The sequence below is a fragment of the Rhinoderma darwinii genome, chromosome 2 (genome assembly GCF_050947455.1).
Source record: "Rhinoderma darwinii isolate aRhiDar2 chromosome 2, aRhiDar2.hap1, whole genome shotgun sequence".
NCBI lineage: Eukaryota > Metazoa > Chordata > Amphibia > Anura > Rhinodermatidae > Rhinoderma > Rhinoderma darwinii.
In genome coordinates, this window is record NC_134688.1 from 96,896,750 (window position 1) to 96,910,854 (window position 14,105).

Here is a 14,105-nt window from a genome sequence, read left to right on the forward strand (position 1 = left end):
TCTACTGTGTAGCGCGTAGTGCAGAGCTGTAGGTGTGTATTGTGTCGTGTGTGACAGCTATTTGTGTGTGGTGCCAAGCAGGGGCGTAACTAGGAAAGACTGGGCCCCATAGCAAACTTTTGACTAGGGCCCCCCCTCTGCTGGGTATCACGCAACCCCCCCCCCTTTGTAGATAGTGCCTCCCTATAGATTCCACCACACAGCGCCCCCCTATAGATAGCACCATACACAGCCCCCTGCAGATAACGCCATACAGCCCCCCTGTAGATAACGCCATACAGACCCCCTCTGTAGATAACGCCATACAGCCCCCCTGTAGATAACGCCATACAGTCCCCCCTATAGAGAATGCCATACAGCCCCCCCTTTAGAAAATGCCATACAGAACCCCTCTGTAGATAACGCAATGTACCCCCCCCTCCAAAAAAAACGGCCTATAGTTTGTCCTACAAAAGACATGCATCCCCTATCCACAGGATAGGGGATACATGTGTGATCGCTGGCAGCGATAAGGAGAATGGGGGACCGAAAGTCCCCCGAAGTTCTCCATGACTAACCTCGGACTTCCGGCGTCTGCGCAGTTCAATAAAAATGAAAGGAGCGCTAGTCACGCATGCGCACAAGCGCGACCGGCGCTCCATTCATTTCTACGGAGCTGCCGACACAGACCCCGGAAGTCCGAGGTTTGTCATGGAGAACTTAGGGGGGACTTTCGGTCCCCCGTTCTCCTCATCGCTGCCAGCGATCACACATGTATCCCCTATCCTGTGATTAGGGGATACATGTCTTATGTAGGAACAACCCCTTCAGTGGCGTCGTGCTGTAGCAGCCATAGCGGCTGCTAGCGGAGCCTGCTGCCATGGGAGGGGGCCGTGCCGGCGGGTGGCACGGGCCCCCTCATGCTGCAGGCCCTGTAGAAGTCGCTACGGCTGCTATAGCGGTAGTTACGCCACTGCGTATAGGTTTGTACGGCGTAAAACTACAGCTCCCAGCATGGCCTGAACAATGATAAGGATATGCTGGGAGATGCGGTTTCACAAAAAAAATCCTATCACCATCATCTCGCTGCAGATCATACAGTGACTACATTACTGATTAGAGGCAGAATAAACATTTACATTAAGTGACTCACCGGTGACGTCTCAGATTCTAGTTCTTTTCTTCTCCCTCCGGTTCAGACATCTATGATGGATTTCTACCGGCCATGACCCATTTCTGCAGTTTTCCGTTCAGATGTCTTCAGCTTCTCACTTTTAAAACATTTCTGCACCTGTAAACAAAGTTAAAATTCTCAACACATCTAAATATAACTGTCACACACACACACACCGTGCCCCCTGTAGATAGTGACCTACATAGAAGCCCCTATAGATAGTGCCCACATATGGACTCCAGAGCTGCAAGGCAATAGTGCTAACCACTGAGCCACGGTGCTGCCCTACATATAGCTTCCCCTATAGTTCTTGCTCCACGTATAGCCCACCTCTGTACATAGTGTCTCACATATAGCTCCCCCTGTATATAGTGTCCCACATATAGCCCACCCCTGTAGACTGTGCACTACATATAGCCACCCTGTTGCTAGTGCCCCACAGGTAACCCACCCCTGTATATAGTGGCCCACATATAGACCCCCCTGTATATAGTGGCCCACATATAGACCCCCCCTGTATATAGTGGCCCACATATAGAGCCCCCTGTATATAATGGCTCACATATAGAGCCCCCTGTATATAGTGGCCAACATATAGACCCCCCCTGTATATAGTGGCCCACATATAGAGCCCCCTGTATATAGTGGCCCACACCCCCACATATAGACCCCCCCTGTAGCTACTGCCCCACATATAGACCCCCCCTGTAGCTACTGCCCCACATATAGACCCCCCTGTAGCTACTGCCCCACATATAGAACCCTATATATAATAGCCCACATAAAGATGACCCCCCCCCCCACCACTATAGATAATGCCATTCACATTTTTATGAGGGGGAAAAAACAAAAACTTGACATACTCACATTCTCCGGTTCCCACGCTGTTCACTGGCGATGCAGACATGCTCTCTTCTGAGCATGTCTGCAGGAGCTGAACGAGCGTCCTCCAATGACGCTGATTGGCGGGGCAGAATGACTTGCCCCGCCAATCAGCACCTTCTAAGCATGGAAGCGGCGCGATGATGTCATCGCGCCGCTAGCCAATCAGTGTCATTGTAAGGCACTGGATGGTCAGGCACGGAACATGCCCGGCCATTCAGTGCTAATACATGTGTTTGGCTGCCGCTAGCACTGGGGCCCCCTCCGGTGCTAGCGACACCTACAGGCATGAGAGGGCCTGTGTAAGTCTCGGCGTCGCGGGCCCCACAGTAGCGACGCTACCGCTGTAGTAGCCATAACGGCTGCTAGCGGCGCCACCGGGCCCCCTCAAGCCCCGGGCCCCGTAGCAGCCGCTACTGCTGCTACCGCGGTAGTTACGCCACTGGTGCCAAGACTAACATAGTAGATCAAAATATGTGTGAGGGGGTCTTGACACCTTGGCGGAACTGGACCAACCTCGTTATAAATCAGTGGGGTTCATCGGGTGCCAATGGTGTTTGTTGTTCAACTCATCCATTGCAGTGTTGTGGCTTATGTTACAAACAGAAGCCACAACGCAGATGTGAACAGAGCCTTATTTAGGTGAACCCCGGGGGGAGCGCAGCAAAAAACGCATTTTGACCGAGACGTATGAACTCAGCCTTACACAGGCCGATAATCGGAAATGAGCGTTAGAAAGTGCTTTATTATCGGACTGTGTAAAAGTGCCTTTAGGTTTGGTAAAAATAAGTTAATTACAAACAGAGATATTTCTGCAGAGTCGTCTGAGAAGGTCAATACCATGCAGGATCGACTGTCTTGTGGTAGTTCACCCTTTTATTAGTTGTTTTGAGCCTCGTTCTGGCTCCCATAGGAATGCATTGAGAGCCTAAGTTCCGGTTTTCTCAAAAGCACAGCGATTCCAGACAGGTCAGAGGGAAGATCACATGAGCGGCGCTGGACCCGAAAACAACTAGATGCACGGTCGGTAAGTATTTCCACACACAGCACCCCAATCAAACACCAATGTACAAATGGAGGGGGGAATAAAAAACGTGCAGTGATCCTTTAAGGTGTTCCATGTGGTAAAAACGACAACTTATCTTTATTATACATATCAATACAATTACCGCAATACCAAATTTGTATAGTGTTTTTTTATGTTTTACTTCCAGGTCTATGACCTGGAAGATCCAAAGTCTGCATCAGGGGGATACCTGTGTTGGTTTCAGAGGCTTGGCTGGGGCCTTCCACAAGATGCTACAAGCAGTATTACTGGAAGGGGGCGCAATGGACTTAACTGTTAATAGGATCGAAGGGGTTACTAAGCCCAAGAACCTTAACCTCTTAGTGCCGCAATCTATTTTGGCCCGTATACACTTTTTCAAAGTTAAAGATGTCTTCCCTTACGTCGCGGTGATAGTGCGGGCTCAGGAGCTGAGCCCGCACCAGCACCGCCTCGTGTCAGCTGTATGTTGCAGCTGACTCCCTGCTGTAACGGCCAAGACCGGAGCTCGTTTCCGATCTGGCCGATTAACTCCTCAGATGCTGCGCTCAATAGAGATCACAACATCTGAGGGGTTTTTAGCCACCAGCACCCCAGCAGTGCAATCGCTGGGGTGCCGATGGCTGCAATGGCAACCGGAGGCCTAAGACTGGCCTCCCGTTGTGTTGGCTATGGAAGCCTCCTTGGCCCCGCCCCAGAGACGGGGCCTAAAAGCTCTTTGTGTAATATACTGATATATACATACATATATATGTAAGGATAATATTTTTGCAAACAATATTCATGGTAATGATCCCTGACAAAACCAGGAAGAACCCTTTTAACAATTTTTGGGGTGCGTGTCTCCAGTGGCACAAGCTGGGCACAACATATTTGCCACTGAAATGGCATATCTAGGGAAGAATTGCAATTTTTACTTTGCACCATGCGCAGCGCAATCATTTATGGAAAAGACCTGTGGGGTGAAAATGCTCACTACACCCCTTAATAAATGCCTTGGGGGTGTACTTTCCAAAATGGGGTCACTTTTCAGGCATTTCTTTTATTATTTCACATGAGAACCTCTGCAATTGTGAATGTGAAGGAATAATTTAAAAATTCCATGTTTTGTATTTTGTGTCAGTATCACTTTTCACTTTTGTCTTTTAGTTTGCCTTGTAATAGTCTGCAGATGCTCTGCAGATTACTTAAGGTATTTCTTCTTGGCAGTAAAACAGTTTATATAAGTAACAGTTCGGGGTGGCGCTCAAGGTCAGAGGGAGAAATTCTACCTTTGCTGATTACAATATGAGTTATGCTCTTTGTTCTGTGTCTTATAAATATACGCTGTATTTGATAATAAATTGGAGTCTTTCTTTTTGAGAACATGGTCTCAGAGTGATTTGACTCACCGAGCTTGTATATATACCTGCTTCTAATTTGGGACCTACAGAAATCAAGGCGTAGTGGTACCGTTGCGACCACAGAAATTGGCGCCCGAACAGGGACCGGCAGCTACACCTTGGTGCTCCCCTGACTCTCCGAACACTCAGCAGTGACTAGCCAGGAACGTGCAGACCATGGCTGCAGCATAAGGTAAGAAGCCTTTATTTGTACAAGTTTGCTCTGCACCTTCTCTGTCCTACACTGAGTTCGGGGTTGAGTGGGAGACATAAGGTAAGAGGGACTAAAAAGCTTGCTGGTCCATGAATCCTTGTTCCCTCAGGAAAAGTGCCTGATTTCTGTAACGGTTGTGTGAATGTGTTTAGGTAAAGAATGAGTTTTTGATCATGCCTCACTCATGCTAGGATTGTAGTTTTTGATTGTCGTTTTTGGAGTTTTGTTACTATATTGGATTGGTCTGGGTGTGGGTGAGTGTCAGAGACCCCGGTCCGCAGTTTAAAGCTCTGGCCAGAGTAGTTTTTGGGTGACTGTAGAAAATAGATAGTAAGTGAGTATCTATCTCACCGTCCCGGTAGACAAGGTGATGCCGGGACAAGTACGTGTTTGGGTGACTGTAGAAAATAGATAATAAGTGAGTATCTATCAGTCTGCCCTATTCCAGTAGACAAGGTGATGCTGGGACACGTAGTGTGACCAAGATGGGGAATTTAGTGACACTGACACCCCAGAAGAAGAAACCCGGAGTTTCTCCGGTGGATATAGTAAAACAAAGGGAAGGGAGAGATGCAGTCAAAAACCTGAGGAGACCCTGATGAATGGGGTGATGTATGTAGAACCCATAGAGGATGGTTAAAAGATAAGATAAAAAGTTTACGGAGCAAGCGAATGCCTGGGAAAAAGTGTCCAAGGAAGTACAGAGAGGAGGGGCGAGGGAAATCGAATGTGGAGGAAAGTTATATTATGAATGTTATGATAGTAAGAGATGGGGATGATGACGGGAACAGAGAAAGGAATGAGGAAGTGAAAGAGCAAAAGGGATTTATCCTTTATGGAAGGGTTAAAGAAACCCATAAAAGAAGCTGTAGGAGTAGCCCACCCTAAATGGAGGAGCCTAGACCCACGAGATCTCATGAAAGTGGCACAGGGATTAGAACAAAGTTAGAAACAACAGAGAGAGAAAAATCCTATAGCGGGAGTGGCTCCCTACTATCCCCAGAATCAGAATCAAGGGGGACAGGGTAGGGGACCCCGACAACAGATAATTTGTAACAGTTGTGAAAAGCCTGGACATATTTCCAGAAATTGTAAAGCCCCAAAGAGACCTAGAGACCCCAATTGGCAGCCACGAGGTCAGTCACAGGAAGGAGCTCAAGAACAACCTCCTCTGCAGCACTCGGGCAGGCATCACTCCTGATTGGTCAGCGTCATACACGTCTCTGTACAATGCCCACTTGGTCTAAAGTAAAAACACGCCCACTTGGGCATTAAGCAACTCATTAGCATAAATCTAAAATCGCTAATAAAGTGGTGAAAACAGATAGTTTTTTTTAAATAAAAAGCATTACTGTCACCTACATTATAGCGCCCATCTCCTTATGTAGGAGATACGGCACTTATAATGTGGTGACAGAGCCTCCTTAACATGTAATTTATGGCGCACTGTGGATGCCGAAAAAAAAGCAATAAAAAAACTATTCCAGAATTGCTTGTTTTTGGTAATTTCCATTACCAAAAAATGAAATAAAAGTGATCAAAAAGTAGCATGTGTTCCAAAATGGTATCAATAAAATCCACAGCCCGTCTCGCAAAAAACAAGCCCGCACACCGCTCAATCAACTGAAAAATAAAAAAGTTATGGCACTAGTAATGTCGTGATGAAAAAACATCTCAATGCGCAGGCCGGAGGGGAACATTCCTTCAGTTTCAGGGCCATAGTATTTAGGAACTAGGAAAGGGAAGGGACATAGCACATAAGCTGGAAGCGAGGGTGCCCGTATTATACCAGCGCAAAACTTTCCCAGAAAAATTTCCTTAACTGCAAAGGAGAAAAATTCCCTAAAAGGTGCAGAGTGTTACAAAAGGGGAGTGAGAAAGAAAACCGTTTATCAGTGTGACACCGGCCTGCGCATAACGAATCGCGTCACATCGTAACACACATCTATGGATAATTGTATTATTTACCCCATTATTATACCCTCTTATTATGCCCTGATGTACTCCGCACAGATTACATACACCCCCACATTATAAACTGAAATACCAGCAAAACTCAAACAAAACTACCAAGCAAAATCCATGCTCAAAATGGCGGTCTTTCCCTTCTTAGCCCTACAGTGTGACCAAACAGCAATTTATGGTCACAAATAAGGCATTACCATACCCGGGAGAACCCGCTTAACAATTTATGGGGTAAGATTCTCTAGGGGCACAACATATTGTGCAGTGAATAGGCAGATCAGTGAAAAAATTGCAATTTTCACTTTGCACCATCCACGGCGTATTCATTTCTGAAAAACACCTGTGGAGTCTAAATTCTCACTAAACCCCTTGATAAATGCCTTTAGGATGTAGTTTCTAAAACGGGGTCACTTTTGTTTGGTACATCAGGGGTTTTGCAAATGCAAAATGCTGTCCGCAAACGCAAATCTACGCTCCAAAGGATAAATACTGCTCCTTTTCTTCTGAATGCTCCCATATATGTAAACAGCCGATTATAACCACATATGGGGTGTTACTGTACTCGTAAGAAATTACTTTACAAATGTTGGGGTGCTTTTTCTTCTCTATTCCTTGTAAAAATGAAAAATGTTGATCTAAAACTACATCTTATTGGAAAAAAAAATATTTTTTTCATTTTCATGGCTTAATTCTAATTCAGCAAAAAACCTTTGGGATCATAATTTTCACTATACCCCTAGATGATTCCTCAGGGGGTGCAGGTTCCCAAATGGAGTCACTTTTGGGGTATTTCCACTGTACTAGTACTACAGGGGCTCAGGAAATGTGACATGGCACCGAGAAACCATGCCAAAATCCAAATGGTGCTCCTTCCGTTCTGAGCCCTACCGTGTGTCCAAACAGCCGTTCATGACCACATGTGGGTTATTGTTTTACTCGGGGGAAATTGCTCTACAAATGTTGCAGTGCTTTTTCTACTTTAGTCCTTTTGGAAATGAAAAAAATTAGCTAAACCTATTTATTTGAAAAAATGTAAATTTTCATTTTCATGGCCTAGTTCCAAACATTTCTGCAAAAAAACTGGCGGGTCAAAATGCTTGCTACACCCCTAAATAAATTCCTCGAGGGGTGTAGTTTCCCAAATGTGGTCACTTTTGGGGGGTTTCCACTGTTTTAGTACCACAAGACCTCTTCAAAGCTGACATGGTGCGTAAAATACATTCTAATAAAAAGGAGGCCCAAAAGGTGCTCCATTGCTTCGGAGGTCTGTTCTTCAGTCTATTATCACACTAGAGCCACATGTGGGATATTTTCTAAAACTGCAGAACCTGGGCAATAAATATTGAGTTGCATTTCTTTCAAATCTTCTGTGGTACAAAAAAAATGGATTTAAAATAAATTTCTGGAAAAAAAAATGAACTTTGTAAATTTCACCTCTACTTTGGTTTAATTCCTGCGAAATGTCTAAAGGGTTAAGAAACTTTCTAAATGCTGTTTTGAATACTTTGAGGGGTGCAGTTTTTAAAATGGGGTGACTTATTGGGGGTTTCTAATATCTAAGGACCTCAAAGTCACTTCGGAACTGAACTGGCCCCTGTAAAAATAGCCTTTTGAAATTTTCTTGAAAATGTGAGAAATTGCTGCTAAAGTTCAAAGCCTTGTAACGTCCTAGAAAAATAAATGCATGTTCAAAAAACGATGCCAAACTAAAGTAGACATATGGGGGATGTTAATTAGCAACAATTTTGTGTGGTATAACTGCCTGTCTTACAAGCAGATACATTTAAATTGAGAAAAATGCAAATTTTTGCAATTTTTCGATACATTTTGGTGGTTTTCACAATTAAATACTGAATGTATCGAGCAAAGTTTGCCAGCAACATAAAGTCCAATGTGTCACGAGAAAACAATCTCAGAATCGCTTGGATAGGTAAAAGTATTCCGAAGTTATTACCACATAAAGTGAAACATGTCAGATCTGAAAAATGAGGCTCTGTCAGGAAGGTCAAAAGTGGCTAAAGAGGGAAGGGGTTAGTAAAACCGTGCTGGCTGTTACTTATGATACTAATTCTGCATATAGTCCCTCATAGCCTCTCAAATATTTTCCCCACAATGGATGTTAAGCTTACTGGTCTATAATTACCCGGGGAAGACCTAGAGCCCTTTTTGAAAATAGTCACCACATTTGCCCTGCGCCAGTCCCTTGGCACTATACCGGTCACTAGAGAATCTCTAAATATTATGAAGAGGGGGACAGAAATAACTGAACTAAGCTCTTTAAGAACTCTAAGGTGTAACCCATCTGGTCCCGGGGCCTTGTGTACATTTATTTTGTTTCATTTAGCTTGCACTATCTCTACATTCATCCAATTCAGTATATCAACTGATATATTAAAAGCATTTGCTCTTTCTTCTGTTGTATATACAGAGCTAAAGAACCCATTTAGTAACTCTGCCTTCTCTTGATCCCCATTCCACTATCTAGGGGTCCTACATGTTCAGACCTTGGCTTTTTTGCATTTATATACTTGAAGACTTTTTGGGGATTTATTTTACTATCCTTGGCCACCTGCCTTTTATTTTGTATTTTTGCTGATTTTATTACCTTTTTACAAATTTTATTAAGCTGTTTATAATTTACAAAGGCTACAGCTGTACCCCCAGATTTCTATTTTTCAAATGCCCTTTTTTTGTCATGTATTGCCTTTTTTACAGTAGTTGATTCCCCTTGATTAAGGGACAGCAGTGAAGCAGCTGCAGAGAATGTTCGGCCCGTTTCTTCAAACACTGTACGCAAAGTCTCTAGAAACAGTTGTAAATCAGAGCATTCCGCACCCTCTCGTTCCAATATGGGGTTCGCCCATGCCAGGGCTTTGCCAGAGAGGAGGGAGATAATAAAAGCGATATTGGCCTCATCAGAGGGGAAGAGATGAGTTTGTAACTTGAAGTGGATCGTACACTGGTTGATGAAGCCGCTACAGGTTTTAGGATTCCCATCGTAGCGGGGAGGTAGAGGCAATGAAATTGCAGAATCAGGACAGGCAGTAGGGTTAGACCAGGGGTCTCAAGCACGCGGCCTGCGGGCCGAATGCAGCCCCTGGGGCTGTCATCTGCGGCCCGCGGGACACAGAGCCGCTAGTATCGGCTCTGCTCCGAGACTCTGGAATTCCCTGACATCGCTGTCCACATATGAACAGCGATGTCTGGGGCTTCCCCAGAGCCGGAGTCCCGGGCAGAGCGCTAGTACAGGCTCTGCTCCCGGACTCTGTGGAATTCCCTGACATCGCTGCCCATATGTGGACAGTGTGTCAGGGTCTTCCCCAGAGCGGAGTACCGGGTAGAGCGCTAGTATAGGCTCTGCTCCGGGACGCTGCGGAATTTCCTGACATATCTGCCCATATATGGACAGTGTGTCAGGGTCTTCCCCAGAGCGGAGTCCCGGGCAGAGCGCTATTATCGGCTCTGCTCCGGGACTCTGGGGAAGCCTCTGACATCTCTGTCCATACATCGACAATGATGTCAGGGGCTTCCCCAGAGCAGGAGTCCCAGTGATGTCAGGAGCACAGCTGGAGTCCCAGGAAGAGCCTACTAGCGCTCTGCCTGGGACTCCAGCTCTGGGGTTGCCCCTGACATCTCTGTCCATATATGGACAGTGATGTCAGGAGCAGAGCTGGAATCCCAGGCAGAGTGCCAGAAGCGGCTCTGCTCCGGGACTCCAGCTCTGGGCAAGCCCCTGACATCACTGTGGCAGCATCTGCAGAGGGCACTGTGGCAGAATGTACAGAGGGCACTGTGGCAGCCTCTACAGAGGGCACTGTGGCAGCCTCTACAGAGGGCACTGTGGCAGCCTCTACAGAGGGCACTGTGGCAGCCTCAACAGAGGGCACTGTGGCAGCCTCTACAGAGGGCACTGTGGCATTATCTACAAGTGGGCGTGTGGCAGTATCTGAAGAGGACACTGGCATTATCTAGGGGTGTGTTGCATTATCTACAGAGGGCACTGTGGCCTTATTTACAGAGGGCACTGTGGCCTTATCTAGGGGTGTGTTGCATTATCTACAGAGGGCACTGCGGCAGCATCCACAGAGGGCACTGTGGCAGCATCCACAGAGGGCACTGCGGCAGCATCCCCCGAGGGCACTGCGGCACTATCTAAAAAGGGGCTGCCCAATCTTGACATGTGTGCTAACTTAGCCGCCGGACTGCATTTAGCGACACTTAAACTGGAAAGCTGGATTGTTGAAATAAACACGTGGAGAAATATCTCAAATTTTAAACGTAGCGCTATTAGTAATGTAGTGTTATAGTAGTTCAAATAATTAATTGATTAACAATAATTTTGTATTGTATCAAATTTGAAAGTAATGCGGCCCGTCAACTTCCCATTTTTCCTATATGCGGCCCACTTACCCGGCCGAGTTTGAGACTCCTGGGTTAGAGGGTGGTGGAGTAGCAGAAGCAGCCATAGGAGGCACAGAAGGAACAGGTAATTATGGAGTTTACAGCCTGTAGGAGCTGATTCTGGCGTGCACGGAGGTCACGCATGTCCGCTTGCATCATCTGAATTGCGGTTTTCGGTTGACCAGTGGGATCTATTGCCCGAGCATACTGTTATGGCTATGGGGTATGTACCGGAATATGTACCGGAGTAGCAGCTGGCCAAGCAATATTCAAAGATAGTCTTTAGGACAAATGTACCTGGATAGATTTGGCAGACACTTGGCTTGGCAGACACTTGGCACAGATAACACTCGACTCCGACATTAGACTTCGCACTGGAACAAACATAATTACTGGATACAGGATATGGGAACACAGGATACAGGATACAACTAAGGGACCATTTGCAAACGTACATGGGAAGACATAACAATGATCAGGCATTGTGGAAATGGGCGGAGTCCTTTTAATAATCCAGGGTGCGTTGGGATTGGGCAGGGAGCATTTTACAGACGCGTGCGCTGGTCCTTTAGAGACACCCTAGGAGAAGCAGTGGAGCAGTGCAACCGCGTGTGCTGGCCTCTCTGGGAAGGGAGACGCCGGTTAGAGTTCATTGGTCTGCGGTCGCGGCCGCTGTAGGGTAAGTGATGCCGGTAATGGCGGTCCGCAACCATGGCCATTACAGTACTGATCTTTGGTTTGGTTCTGTATTTATGTACTGATCTTGATTCTGGTTCTGTATTTATGTACTGATATTGGTTCTGGTTCTGTATTTATGTACTGATCTTGGTTCTGGTGATGTATTTATGTACTGAGCTTGGTTCTTGTGCTGTATTCATGTACTGAGCTTAAATTTATCACCGTATGTATGCATTAAGCTTGAATCTGATATTGTATTTGTACACAACATTTTTGTATTTGGGGGTCGTCTTAACTATCTAAGTGATTTGCTGTGGCATGCTATGCACGCCACATTGCTCTCCACCGTTCTCACAGTGCACTAAATAAGCTGAGCACTACTGTACTGAATGTGCACAGTGGCGTAACTACCGCCGTAGCAGCCATGGCCGGAGGCTCCGCTAGCAGCCGCTATGGCTGCTACAGCGCGATGCCTCTGAACACTACGGCAGAGCAGGGAGGTATCCCCGCTCTGCCATTAACCGCTTCCCGACCGCCCACTGTATATTCACGTCGGCACTTGCTGGGCTCTGTGCAGTGCCGACGTGAATTCACGGTGGGTGTTAAAAGCGCGATCCGGGTGTCTCAGAGTAGCGCTGACACCCGGATCGCGCTGTTATCACCTGCCTCTGGTCCCGGAGATATGATCGGGACCTGATTAGTTCAGGTCCCGGTCATGTGATCGCAGGGAAAGTGTGTTGTAGCAACGAACTGCAAAGTTTGTTGTTATAACAAACTGGAAAGTTTGTTGCTACAACAAACTTTCCCGGGGACCGATTGCTGGTGCTGCAGTCGGTTATAAGGCAGAACCGGGGGCCATATAACAGCCCCCGGGTCTGCCATGCACAGCAGCCTATGAGAACCAGCCGGAGGCAGGTCCTCATAAGCTTCCTGTCAGTGTGACTCTCAGCGTCACACTGACAGTTTATAATACGTTACACTACCTAGGTAGTGTAATGTATTATAGCAGCGATCAGTGCTGCCAGGCTTCAAGTAAAACAAGTAAAAAGTAAAAAATAAAGTAATAAAAAAGTTTTATAAAAGTGTAAAAACAAGTTATAAAAGTTACAAAAAAAATAATGCTTTTTTTCCTATAATAAGTCTTTTATTATAGGAAATAAATGAAAATGTTAAAAAAAGTACACATATTTGGTATCACTGCGTTCGTAACGACGCAAACTATAAAACTATAATATTATTTTTCCCGCACGTTGAACACCGCAAAAAAAATAATTAAAAAAAATGTCAGAATCACTTTTTTTTGGTCATCAACACTCCCAAAATATAGAATAAAAAGTGATCAAAAAGTCGCATGTACCCCAAAATAGTACCAATAAAAACTACAACCCGTCCCGCAAAAAACAAGCCCTTACACCGCTTTTTTGACGGAAAAATATAAAGTTATGGCTCTCAGAATATGGTGACACAAAAAATAAATAATTTTATCAAAGTGATTTTATTGCGCAATCGCCACAAAACATAAAAAAACCTATATACATATGGTATCGCCGTAATCGTACCGACCCGCAGAATAAAGTAAAATGTCATTTATACCGTACGGTGAAAAGTGTAAAAAAAAAATACAAAAAACATTGTCAGAATTTATGTTTCTTTGTCACTTTGCTTCCAAAAAAATCTAATAAAAAGTGATAAAATAAAATCACATGTACCCTAAAATGGTACTAATGAAAAGTACAGATTGTCCCGCAACAAATAAGCCCTCACACAGCTCCGTTGGAGAAAAAATAAAAAAGTTCTGGCTCTCAGAATATGGCGATGCAAAATGTGCAGAGTGTCCAAAAGCGGATAGGATCGGGCGACCATTTATCAGTGCGACAAAGGCCACATATCTGCGAATTATTATTTATGTACCCCATTATTATACCCTCTTATTATGCCCTGATGTACTCTTCCCAGCTTACACATACCCCCACATTATAAACTGAGATACCAGCAAAACGCCAAACAGAACAGTTACCAAGCAAAATCTGCGCTCCAAAAGCCAAATGGCGTTCCCTTCCTTCTGAGCCCCACAGCGTGCCCAAACACCAGCTTACGTCCACATATATGACATTTTATATCCGGGAGAACCCGCTCAACATTGTATGAGGTATTTGTCTTCAGTGGCACAAACTGGGCACAATATATTGTGCATTAAAATGGCATATCAGTGGAAAATTTTAATTTTCACTTTGCACCATCCGCTGTGCATTAACGCCTTGGCGCACCACGACTTAATAGCATGTAGTGGTGCGAGGGGTTATATATGGAGCGGCTCACGCACTTTGCCTGCTCCATATTCTGCAGGTATCCGCTGTGTATTACAGCTGACACCCGGGACTAACG